Genomic DNA, 12,308 nt, shown 5'->3' with positions numbered 1-12,308 from the left:
TAAGCAAAAAACCAAAATTAGAACATAACTCTGAGCAATAATAAGGATAAAACGAATATGACCTAAGAATTGAGAATTGATTTTTGTAAACAAAGCGGGAGCAAGAAAAGATTAAATAAACTGTGAACATTATCGGAGAGTCGATTTTCTAACTAGATGTTAGTGAAACATAAGGCTTTACAAACTATTCTTCTTCGAAAAGACATGAAGATGTGTGCTTTGTTCTTCACAATGGATATTTGTTTGAATAACCATTGAGAGTAATTTCATAGATATCTGCAGTGCTTTCTAACTCCGAGACTGTTTTGAATAGATAATACTTTATTGATTCCCATACAGGTAAGAATGATTCATACATCTGTTTATCATAGCTGTCTTGTGTAAACTGTGTTAAATCTTGACTCTTAACCACATTGCTAAATATAGGTTTTTGGTATTCCACGTCTCCCTCCCCGGAGTACCCTCCCCAAAATCCTTTCCCCCACTCCGATCCTTTGGTGTATACTTCACAGAGACGGTACCGCCAGAAGGTGGGCATTGAAGAGTACTGCTCCTGAGGAGCTCGCTCCTAACAGAGTAGCCCCAATCTCCCATGGCCTCCCTATCCATACAGTACTCCGTTCATCTCTATCTGCGAACACCCAATAATTTATTGCTATCAACTGTGCTGCCCAGTGGTGCTTGTGTATGTCCAGGACCGTCAGTCCCCCCACCTCCCCCCCATGCACCCCTTTGGAGCTTGCAGAATGTGTTTCTTGAAGTACCCCTCTTCCCAGTCCCCCTCCACACTGAAACCCAGGCCGCCAGGGGGTTCGAGTGCAGAGCAGCCCTCTTTGGAACTGGGGAACCAGGTTTGACCCCCTGCATTGGCTCAACATCCTGGGATTCTGGCAGATCACGTAATCTCCCCAGGCTTAAAAAGAAACAAAATGTGAATCTAAACTTGCATAATGTGATCTAGTGCCCAGGAGAAGCACTATAATGCCCCTGGGCCAAATTTGCGCTATATAAATCTGCAAAAAATATTGTAGACTATAATATACACATACTTTTACAAACCCTTTCAAAGCCCTGTTTTGTTGCCCCATCCACCACCTTCCACAACATTGACTTCTGCTCCTAGGACTGTAAAATTCAGACTGGCACCCCACAGCACACTGATGGCAGAGGCTGGTAAGTCAAATATGTCCTCTTTTGGTTTTGGGACTAACCTCTCTACTTGTTACTGATATGGTAGCTGCATGTATTTTGTCACACAACCCTATGTGGAGACTGGCCAATATATAATGCAAATGTTGACTAAATGATATATTGTCATATAGTTGCCCTTAGACCTGTCAATGTAAAGGAGAAACTTTAAGACATCAATTAGGCCTTGTTTTAACTTGCAGAAGAGGAATCTTTGTGGGTGCCAAAATGAGTATTTGGACCATTTAAATAGCATCTTGTATGATTTAGGATGGCTTACTCCCAATGAATGTCTCTATCTCCTGTCAGCTATCGTCATACAAAAACCATAAGGGTTGTATTATTGAAAGGATACACTTTCCCTGTTTGTGCCACAGCGCACCTTTAAACAGGTGTCCTGGGGCTATCAGGGACAGTGCCGCCATTTACACAATGAATGTGCTGCCCTGGGGGCAGTGCATTCAGTGAAATACAGGACATCTGACTCAAAGACGCTCCATGTTTCACAGAACTGCCGGCAAGCTGCCTAACTTTAAAGAGGGTTTAGAGATCACCCTGCAGGCCAGTGCAGTGCAGGAGAAGCCATGGGGATCCATGGAACTCCCATTTGCCCCTTGAGAGGACTGCCCTTAGGAGACGAACTGACAGTGTACCACCATTTTATGACACACTGTGAGTGTGCATCCTAAGGGCCTGTTTGCATCTGCGCTGTGTCTTTAATACGGTGCAACACAGAGGCAAAGAAATTCCCTTTTGCATAGGGCCACACCCCCATGCAAATGAGAGAATGCACTCTCATGATAGCAATGGTGCTACATTATTACCAGTGATAGCAGTATAACAGAAGGGGCTGTACGAGCATCTGGAGCCACTTCTGTAATACCATAGAGCCCCCGGGGTGCACAAAGTGTGTGAACACTCTGGCTGCACCACCAAGACACTATCTGTAATTCTGCCCTTGGTTCCACCTTGCATACATCAATGCAGATGACATCAGGGATCATCCTGACAGTATCTATTATGTCTGCTTCCATCTGTTGATCGGGTAAATCTGCTGTCTAATTTTATATTCTGCATCTCAACATTACTACATTCAATTCCTTATTTATCTCAATTTTTAACTAAAATGTTAAAAGTCTTTTTATTGGTGTTGATTGTTTACCTTACCAAATTTTCTATTTGTAAAAGTAAAAACAACAATTGATGGACAGAATGCAGAACAATGTCATACATTCACCCCAGTACAGAGATCTGGGCCTAAATCCATAGTTTTTTTGCTCACCATGCCATTCCAGTTTGAACCCAGCCATATGCAAATCAGTCTTGACCCTGTGCCCCATGGGAACAGTCCAGCCCGAACTGCCAAGCCAGGTCCTCCCTGGACTGGAAACAAGCATCCTAGGACCGGTTTCGGGCTTTCAGCCCTCGTCAGCCAGGATAGCCTGATTCCAGTGGCATGGAGAGCAAGGGACTCACGTCTGAGCATACCCTTCCCACTCGGGGTGACAAATGCAAAAACAACAATTGATGGACAGAATGCAGAACAATGTCATACATTCACCCCAGTACAGAGATCTGGGCCTAAATCCATCGTTTTTTTGCTCACCATGCCATTCCAGTTTGAACCCAGCCATATGCAAATCAGTCTTGACCCTGTGCCCCATGGGAACAGTCCAGCCCGAACTGCCAAGCCAGGTCCTCCCTGGACTGGAAACAAGCATCCTAGGACCGGTTTCGAGCTTTCAGCCCTCGTCAGCCAGGATAGCCTGATTCCAGTGGCATGGAGAGCAAGGGACTCACGTCTGAGCATACCCTTCCCACTCGGGGTGACAAATGCAAAAACAACAATTGATGGACAGAATGCAGAACAATGTCATACATTCACCCCAGTACAGAGATCTGGGCCTAAATCCATCGTTTTTTTGCTCACCATGCCATTCCAGTTTGAACCCAGCCATATGCAAATCAGTCTTGACCCTGTGCCCCATGGGAACAGTCCAGCCCGAACTGCCAAGCCAGGTCCTCCCTGGACTGGAAACAAGCATCCTAGGACCGGTTTCGGGCTTTCAGCCCTCGTCAGCCAGGATAGCCTGATTCCAGTGGCATGGAGAGCAAGGGACTCACGTCTGAGCATACCCTTCCCACTCGGGGTGACAAATGCAAAAACAACAATTGATGGACAGAATGCAGAACAATGTCATACATTCACCCCAGTACAGAGATCTGGGCCTAAATCCATCGTTTTTTTGCTCACCATGCCATTCCAGTTTGAACCCAGCCATATGCAAATCAGTCTTGACCCTGTGCCCCATGGGAACAGTCCAGCCCGAACTGCCAAGCCAGGTCCTCCCTGGACTGGAAACAAGCATCCTAGGACCGGTTTCGGGCTTTCAGCCCTCGTCAGCCAGGATAGCCTGATTCCAGTGGCATGGAGAGCAAGGGACTCACGTCTGAGCATACCCTTCCCACTCGGGGTGACAAATGCAAAAACAACAATTGATGGACAGAATGCAGAACAATGTCATACATTCACCCCAGTACAGAGATCTGGGCCTAAATCCATCGTTTTTTTGCTCACCATGCCATTCCAGTTTGAACCCAGCCATATGCAAATCAGTCTTGACCCTGTGCCCCATGGGAACAGTCCAGCCCGAACTGCCAAGCCAGGTCCTCCCTGGACTGGAAACAAGCATCCTAGGACCGGTTTCGGGCTTTCAGCCCTCGTCAGCCAGGATAGCCTGATTCCAGTGGCATGGAGAGCAAGGGACTCACGTCTGAGCATACCCTTCCCACTCGGGGTGACAAATGCAAAAACAACAATTGATGGACAGAATGCAGAACAATGTCATACATTCACCCCAGTACAGAGATCTGGGCCTAAATCCATCGTTTTTTTGCTCACCATGCCATTCCAGTTTGAACCCAGCCATATGCAAATCAGTCTTGACCCTGTGCCCCATGGGAACAGTCCAGCCCGAACTGCCAAGCCAGGTCCTCCCTGGACTGGAAACAAGCATCCTAGGACCGGTTTCGGGCTTTCAGCCCTCGTCAGCCAGGATAGCCTGATTCCAGTGGCATGGAGAGCAAGGGACTCACGTCTGAGCATACCCTTCCCACTCGGGGTGACAAATGCAAAAACAACAATTGATGGACAGAATGCAGAACAATGTCATACATTCACCCCAGTACAGAGATCTGGGCCTAAATCCATCGTTTTTTTGCTCACCATGCCATTCCAGTTTGAACCCAGCCATATGCAAATCAGTCTTGACCCTGTGCCCCATGGGAACAGTCCAGCCCGAACTGCCAAGCCAGGTCCTCCCTGGACTGGAAACAAGCATCCTAGGACCGGTTTCGGGCTTTCAGCCCTCGTCAGCCAGGATAGCCTGATTCCAGTGGCATGGAGAGCAAGGGACTCACGTCTGAGCATACCCTTCCCACTCGGGGTGATAAATGCAAAAACAACAATTGATGGACAGAATGCAGAACAATGTCATACATTCACCCCAGTACAGAGATCTGGGCCTAAATCCATTGTTTTTTTGCTCACCATGCCATTCCAGTTTGAACCCAGCCATATGCAAATCAGTCTTGACCCTGTGCCCCATGGGAACAGTCCAGCCCGAACTGCCAAGCCAGGTCCTCCCTGGACTGGAAACAAGCATCCTAGGACCGGTTTCGGGCTTTCAGCCCTCGTCAGCCAGGATAGCCTGATTCCAGTGGCATGGAGAGCAAGGGACTCACGTCTGAGCATACCCTTCCCACTCGGGGTGACAAATGCAAAAACAACAATTGATGGACAGAATGCAGAACAATGTCATACATTCACCCCAGTACAGAGATCTGGGCCTAAATCCATCGTTTTTTTGCTCACCATGCCATTCCAGTTTGAACCCAGCCATATGCAAATCAGTCTTGACCCTGTGCCCCATGGGAACAGTCCAGCCCGAACTGCCAAGCCAGGTCCTCCCTGGACTGGAAACAAGCATCCTAGGACCGGTTTCGGGCTTTCAGCCCTCGTCAGCCAGGATAGCCTGATTCCAGTGGCATGGAGAGCAAGGGACTCACGTCTGAGCATACCCTTCCCACTCGGGGTGACAAATGCAAAAACAACAATTGATGGACAGAATGCAGAACAATGTCATACATTCACCCCAGTACAGAGATCTGGGCCTAAATCCATCGTTTTTTTGCTCACCATGCCATTCCAGTTTGAACCCAGCCATATGCAAATCAGTCTTGACCCTGTGCCCCATGGGAACAGTCCAGCCCGAACTGCCAAGCCAGGTCCTCCCTGGACTGGAAACAAGCATCCTAGGACCGGTTTCGGGCTTTCAGCCCTCGTCAGCCAGGATAGCCTGATTCCAGTGGCATGGAGAGCAAGGGACTCACGTCTGAGCATACCCTTCCCACTCGGGGTGACAAATGCAAAAACAACAATTGATGGACAGAATGCAGAACAATGTCATACATTCACCCCAGTACAGAGATCTGGGCCTAAATCCATCGTTTTTTTGCTCACCATGCCATTCCAGTTTGAACCCAGCCATATGCAAATCAGTCTTGACCCTGTGCCCCATGGGAACAGTCCAGCCCGAACTGCCAAGCCAGGTCCTCCCTGGACTGGAAACAAGCATCCTAGGACCGGTTTCGGGCTTTCAGCCCTCGTCAGCCAGGATAGCCTGATTCCAGTGGCATGGAGAGCAAGGGACTCACGTCTGAGCATACCCTTCCCACTCGGGGTGACAAATGCAAAAACAACAATTGATGGACAGAATGCAGAACAATGTCATACATTCACCCCAGTACAGAGATCTGGGCCTAAATCCATCGTTTTTTTGCTCACCATGCCATTCCAGTTTGAACCCAGCCATATGCAAATCAGTCTTGACCCTGTGCCCCATGGGAACAGTCCAGCCCGAACTGCCAAGCCAGGTCCTCCCTGGACTGGAAACAAGCATCCTAGGACCGGTTTCGGGCTTTCAGCCCTCGTCAGCCAGGATAGCCTGATTCCAGTGGCATGGAGAGCAAGGGACTCACGTCTGAGCATACCCTTCCCACTCGGGGTGACAAATGCAAAAACAACAATTGATGGACAGAATGCAGAACAATGTCATACATTCACCCCAGTACAGAGATCTGGGCCTAAATCCATCGTTTTTTTGCTCGCCATTCCAGTTTGAACCCAGCCATATGCAAATCAGTCTTGACCCTGTGCCCCATGGGAACAGTCCAGCCCGAACTGCCAAGCCAGGTCCTCCCTGGACTGGAAACAAGCATCCTAGGACCGGTTTCGGGCTTTCAGCCCTCGTCAGCCAGGATAGCCTGATTCCAGTGGCATGGAGAGCAAGGGACTCACGTCTGAGCATACCCTTCCCACTCGGGGTGACAAATGCAAAAACAACAATTGATGGACAGAATGCAGAACAATGTCATACATTCACCCCAGTACAGAGATCTGGGCCTAAATCCATCGTTTTTTTGCTCACCATGCCATTCCAGTTTGAACCCAGCCATATGCAAATCAGTCTTGACCCTGTGCCCCATGGGAACAGTCCAGCCCGAACTGCCAAGCCAGGTCCTCCCTGGACTGGAAACAAGCATCCTAGGACCGGTTTCGGGCTTTCAGCCCTCGTCAGCCAGGATAGCCTGATTCCAGTGGCATGGAGAGCAAGGGACTCACGTCTGAGCATACCCTTCCCACTCGGGGTGACAAATGCAAAAACAACAATTGATGGACAGAATGCAGAACAATGTCATACATTCACCCCAGTACAGAGATCTGGGCCTAAATCCATCGTTTTTTTGCTCACCATGCCATTCCAGTTTGAACCCAGCCATATGCAAATCAGTCTTGACCCTGTGCCCCATGGGAACAGTCCAGCCCGAACTGCCAAGCCAGGTCCTCCCTGGACTGGAAACAAGCATCCTAGGACCGGTTTCGGGCTTTCAGCCCTCGTCAGCCAGGATAGCCTGATTCCAGTGGCATGGAGAGCAAGGGACTCACGTCTGAGCATACCCTTCCCACTCGGGGTGACAAATGCAAAAACAACAATTGATGGACAGAATGCAGAACAATGTCATACATTCACCCCAGTACAGAGATCTGGGCCTAAATCCATCGTTTTTTTGCTCACCATGCCATTCCAGTTTGAACCCAGCCATATGCAAATCAGTCTTGACCCTGTGCCCCATGGGAACAGTCCAGCCCGAACTGCCAAGCCAGGTCCTCCCTGGACTGGAAACAAGCATCCTAGGACCGGTTTCGGGCTTTCAGCCCTCGTCAGCCAGGATAGCCTGATTCCAGTGGCATGGAGAGCAAGGGACTCACGTCTGAGCATACCCTTCCCACTCGGGGTGACAAATGCAAAAACAACAATTGATGGACAGAATGCAGAACAATGTCATACATTCACCCCAGTACAGAGATCTGGGCCTAAATCCATCGTTTTTTTGCTCACCATGCCATTCCAGTTTGAACCCAGCCATATGCAAATCAGTCTTGACCCTGTGCCCCATGGGAACAGTCCAGCCCGAACTGCCAAGCCAGGTCCTCCCTGGACTGGAAACAAGCATCCTAGGACCGGTTTCGGGCTTTCAGCCCTCGTCAGCCAGGATAGCCTGATTCCAGTGGCATGGAGAGCAAGGGACTCACGTCTGAGCATACCCTTCCCACTCGGGGTGACAAATGCAAAAACAACAATTGATGGACAGAATGCAGAACAATGTCATACATTCACCCCAGTACAGAGATCTGGGCCTAAATCCATCGTTTTTTTGCTCACCATGCCATTCCAGTTTGAACCCAGCCATATGCAAATCAGTCTTGACCCTGTGCCCCATGGGAACAGTCCAGCCCGAACTGCCAAGCCAGGTCCTCCCTGGACTGGAAACAAGCATCCTAGGACCGGTTTCGGGCTTTCAGCCCTCGTCAGCCAGGATAGCCTGATTCCAGTGGCATGGAGAGCAAGGGACTCACGTCTGAGCATACCCTTCCCACTCGGGGTGACAAATGCAAAAACAACAATTGATGGACAGAATGCAGAACAATGTCATACATTCACCCCAGTAAGGAGATCTGGGCCTAAATCCATCGTTTTTTTGCTCACCATGCCATTCCAGTTTGAACCCAGCCATATGCAAATCAGTCTTGACCCTGTGCCCCATGGGAACAGTCCAGCCCGAACTGCCAAGCCAGGTCCTCCCTGGACTGGAAACAAGCATCCTAGGACCGGTTTCGGGCTTTCAGCCCTCGTCAGCCAGGATAGCCTGATTCCAGTGGCATGGAGAGCAAGGGACTCACGTCTGAGCATACCCTTCCCACTCGGGGTGACAAATGCAAAAACAACAATTGATGGACAGAATGCAGAACAATGTCATACATTCACCCCAGTACAGAGATCTGGGCCTAAATCCATCGTTTTTTTGCTCACCATGCCATTCCAGTTTGAACCCAGCCATATGCAAATCAGTCTTGACCCTGTGCCCCATGGGAACAGTCCAGCCCGAACTGCCAAGCCAGGTCCTCCCTGGACTGGAAACAAGCATCCTAGGACCGGTTTCGGGCTTTCAGCCCTCGTCAGCCAGGATAGCCTGATTCCAGTGGCATGGAGAGCAAGGGACTCACGTCTGAGCATACCCTTCCCACTCGGGGTGACAAATGCAAAAACAACAATTGATGGACAGAATGCAGAACAATGTCATACATTCACCCCAGTACAGAGATCTGGGCCTAAATCCATCGTTTTTTTGCTCACCATGCCATTCCAGTTTGAACCCAGCCATATGCAAATCAGTCTTGACCCTGTGCCCCATGGGAACAGTCCAGCCCGAACTGCCAAGCCAGGTCCTCCCTGGACTGGAAACAAGCATCCTAGGACCGGTTTCGGGCTTTCAGCCCTCGTCAGCCAGGATAGCCTGATTCCAGTGGCATGGAGAGCAAGGGACTCACGTCTGAGCATACCCTTCCCACTCGGGGTGACAAATGCAAAAACAACAATTGATGGACAGAATGCAGAACAATGTCATACATTCACCCCAGTAAGGAGATCTGGGCCTAAATCCATCGTTTTTTTGCTCACCATGCCATTCCAGTTTGAACCCAGCCATATGCAAATCAGTCTTGACCCTGTGCCCCATGGGAACAGTCCAGCCCGAACTGCCAAGCCAGGTCCTCCCTGGACTGGAAACAAGCATCCTAGGACCGGTTTCGGGCTTTCAGCCCTCGTCAGCCAGGATAGCCTGATTCCAGTGGCATGGAGAGCAAGGGACTCACGTCTGAGCATACCCTTCCCACTCGGGGTGACAAATGCAAAAACAACAATTGATGGACAGAATGCAGAACAATGTCATACATTCACCCCAGTACAGAGATCTGGGCCTAAATCCATCGTTTTTTTGCTCACCATGCCATTCCAGTTTGAACCCAGCCATATGCAAATCAGTCTTGACCCTGTGCCCCATGGGAACAGTCCAGCCCGAACTGCCAAGCCAGGTCCTCCCTGGACTGGAAACAAGCATCCTAGGACCGGTTTCGGGCTTTCAGCCCTCGTCAGCCAGGATAGCCTGATTCCAGTGGCATGGAGAGCAAGGGACTCACGTCTGAGCATACCCTTCCCACTCGGGGTGACAAATGCAAAAACAACAATTGATGGACAGAATGCAGAACAATGTCATACATTCACCCCAGTACAGAGATCTGGGCCTAAATCCATCGTTTTTTTGCTCACCATGCCATTCCAGTTTGAACCCAGCCATATGCAAATCAGTCTTGACCCTGTGCCCCATGGGAACAGTCCAGCCCGAACTGCCAAGCCAGGTCCTCCCTGGACTGGAAACAAGCATCCTAGGACCGGTTTCGGGCTTTCAGCCCTCGTCAGCCAGGATAGCCTGATTCCAGTGGCATGGAGAGCAAGGGACTCACGTCTGAGCATACCCTTCCCACTCGGGGTGACAAATGCAAAAACAACAATTGATGGACAGAATGCAGAACAATGTCATACATTCACCCCAGTACAGAGATCTGGGCCTAAATCCATCGTTTTTTTGCTCACCATGCCATTCCAGTTTGAACCCAGCCATATGCAAATCAGTCTTGACCCTGTGCCCCATGGGAACAGTCCAGCCCGAACTGCCAAGCCAGGTCCTCCCTGGACTGGAAACAAGCATCCTAGGACCGGTTTCGGGCTTTCAGCCCTCGTCAGCCAGGATAGCCTGATTCCAGTGGCATGGAGAGCAAGGGACTCACGTCTGAGCATACCCTTCCCACTCGGGGTGACAAATGCAAAAACAACAATTGATGGACAGAATGCAGAACAATGTCATACATTCACCCCAGTACAGAGATCTGGGCCTAAATCCATCGTTTTTTTGCTCACCATGCCATTCCAGTTTGAACCCAGCCATATGCAAATCAGTCTTGACCCTGTGCCCCATGGGAACAGTCCAGCCCGAACTGCCAAGCCAGGTCCTCCCTGGACTGGAAACAAGCATCCTAGGACCGGTTTCGGGCTTTCAGCCCTCGTCAGCCAGGATAGCCTGATTCCAGTGGCATGGAGAGCAAGGGACTCACGTCTGAGCATACCCTTCCCACTCGGGGTGACAAATGCAAAAACAACAATTGATGGACAGAATGCAGAACAATGTCATACATTCACCCCAGTACAGAGATCTGGGCCTAAATCCATCGTTTTTTTGCTCACCATGCCATTCCAGTTTGAACCCAGCCATATGCAAATCAGTCTTGACCCTGTGCCCCATGGGAACAGTCCAGCCCGAACTGCCAAGCCAGGTCCTCCCTGGACTGGAAACAAGCATCCTAGGACCGGTTTCGGGCTTTCAGCCCTCGTCAGCCAGGATAGCCTGATTCCAGTGGCATGGAGAGCAAGGGACTCACGTCTGAGCATACCCTTCCCACTCGGGGTGACAAATGCAAAAACAACAATTGATGGACAGAATGCAGAACAATGTCATACATTCACCCCAGTACAGAGATCTGGGCCTAAATCCATCGTTTTTTTGCTCACCATGCCATTCCAGTTTGAACCCAGCCATATGCAAATCAGTCTTGACCCTGTGCCCCATGGGAACAGTCCAGCCCGAACTGCCAAGCCAGGTCCTCCCTGGACTGGAAACAAGCATCCTAGGACCGGTTTCGGGCTTTCAGCCCTCGTCAGCCAGGATAGCCTGATTCCAGTGGCATGGAGAGCAAGGGACTCACGTCTGAGCATACCCTTCCCACTCGGGGTGACAAATGCAAAAACAACAATTGATGGACAGAATGCAGAACAATGTCATACATTCACCCCAGTACAGAGATCTGGGCCTAAATCCATCGTTTTTTTGCTCACCATGCCATTCCAGTTTGAACCCAGCCATATGCAAATCAGTCTTGACCCTGTGCCCCATGGGAACAGTCCAGCCCGAACTGCCAAGCCAGGTCCTCCCTGGACTGGAAACAAGCATCCTAGGACCGGTTTCGGGCTTTCAGCCCTCGTCAGCCAGGATAGCCTGATTCCAGTGGCATGGAGAGCAAGGGACTCACGTCTGAGCATACCCTTCCCACTCGGGGTGACAAATGCAAAAACAACAATTGATGGACAGAATGCAGAACAATGTCATACATTCACCCCAGTACAGAGATCTGGGCCTAAATCCATCGTTTTTTTGCTCACCATGCCATTCCAGTTTGAACCCAGCCATATGCAAATCAGTCTTGACCCTGTGCCCCATGGGAACAGTCCAGCCCGAACTGCCAAGCCAGGTCCTCCCTGGACTGGAAACAAGCATCCTAGGACCGGTTTTGGGCTTTCAGCCCTCGTCAGCCAGGATAGCCTGATTCCAGTGGCATGGAGAGCAAGGGACTCACGTCTGAGCATACCCTTCCCACTCGGGGTGACAAATGCAAAAACAACAATTGATGGACAGAATGCAGAACAAAGTCATACATTCACCCCAGTACAGAGATCTGGGCCTAAATCCATCGTTTTTTTGCTCACCATGCCATTCCAGTTTGAACCCAGCCATATGCAAATCAGTCTTGACCCTGTGCCCCATGGGAACAGTCCAGCCCGAACTGCCAAGCCAGGTCCTCCCTGGACTGGAAACAAGCATCCTAGGAC

Source organism: Triturus cristatus, chromosome 5_1 (assembly GCF_964204655.1).
Source record: "Triturus cristatus chromosome 5_1, aTriCri1.1, whole genome shotgun sequence".
NCBI classification, from domain to species: domain Eukaryota; kingdom Metazoa; phylum Chordata; class Amphibia; order Caudata; family Salamandridae; genus Triturus; species Triturus cristatus.
Note: the sequence above shows the minus strand (reverse complement) of the source record.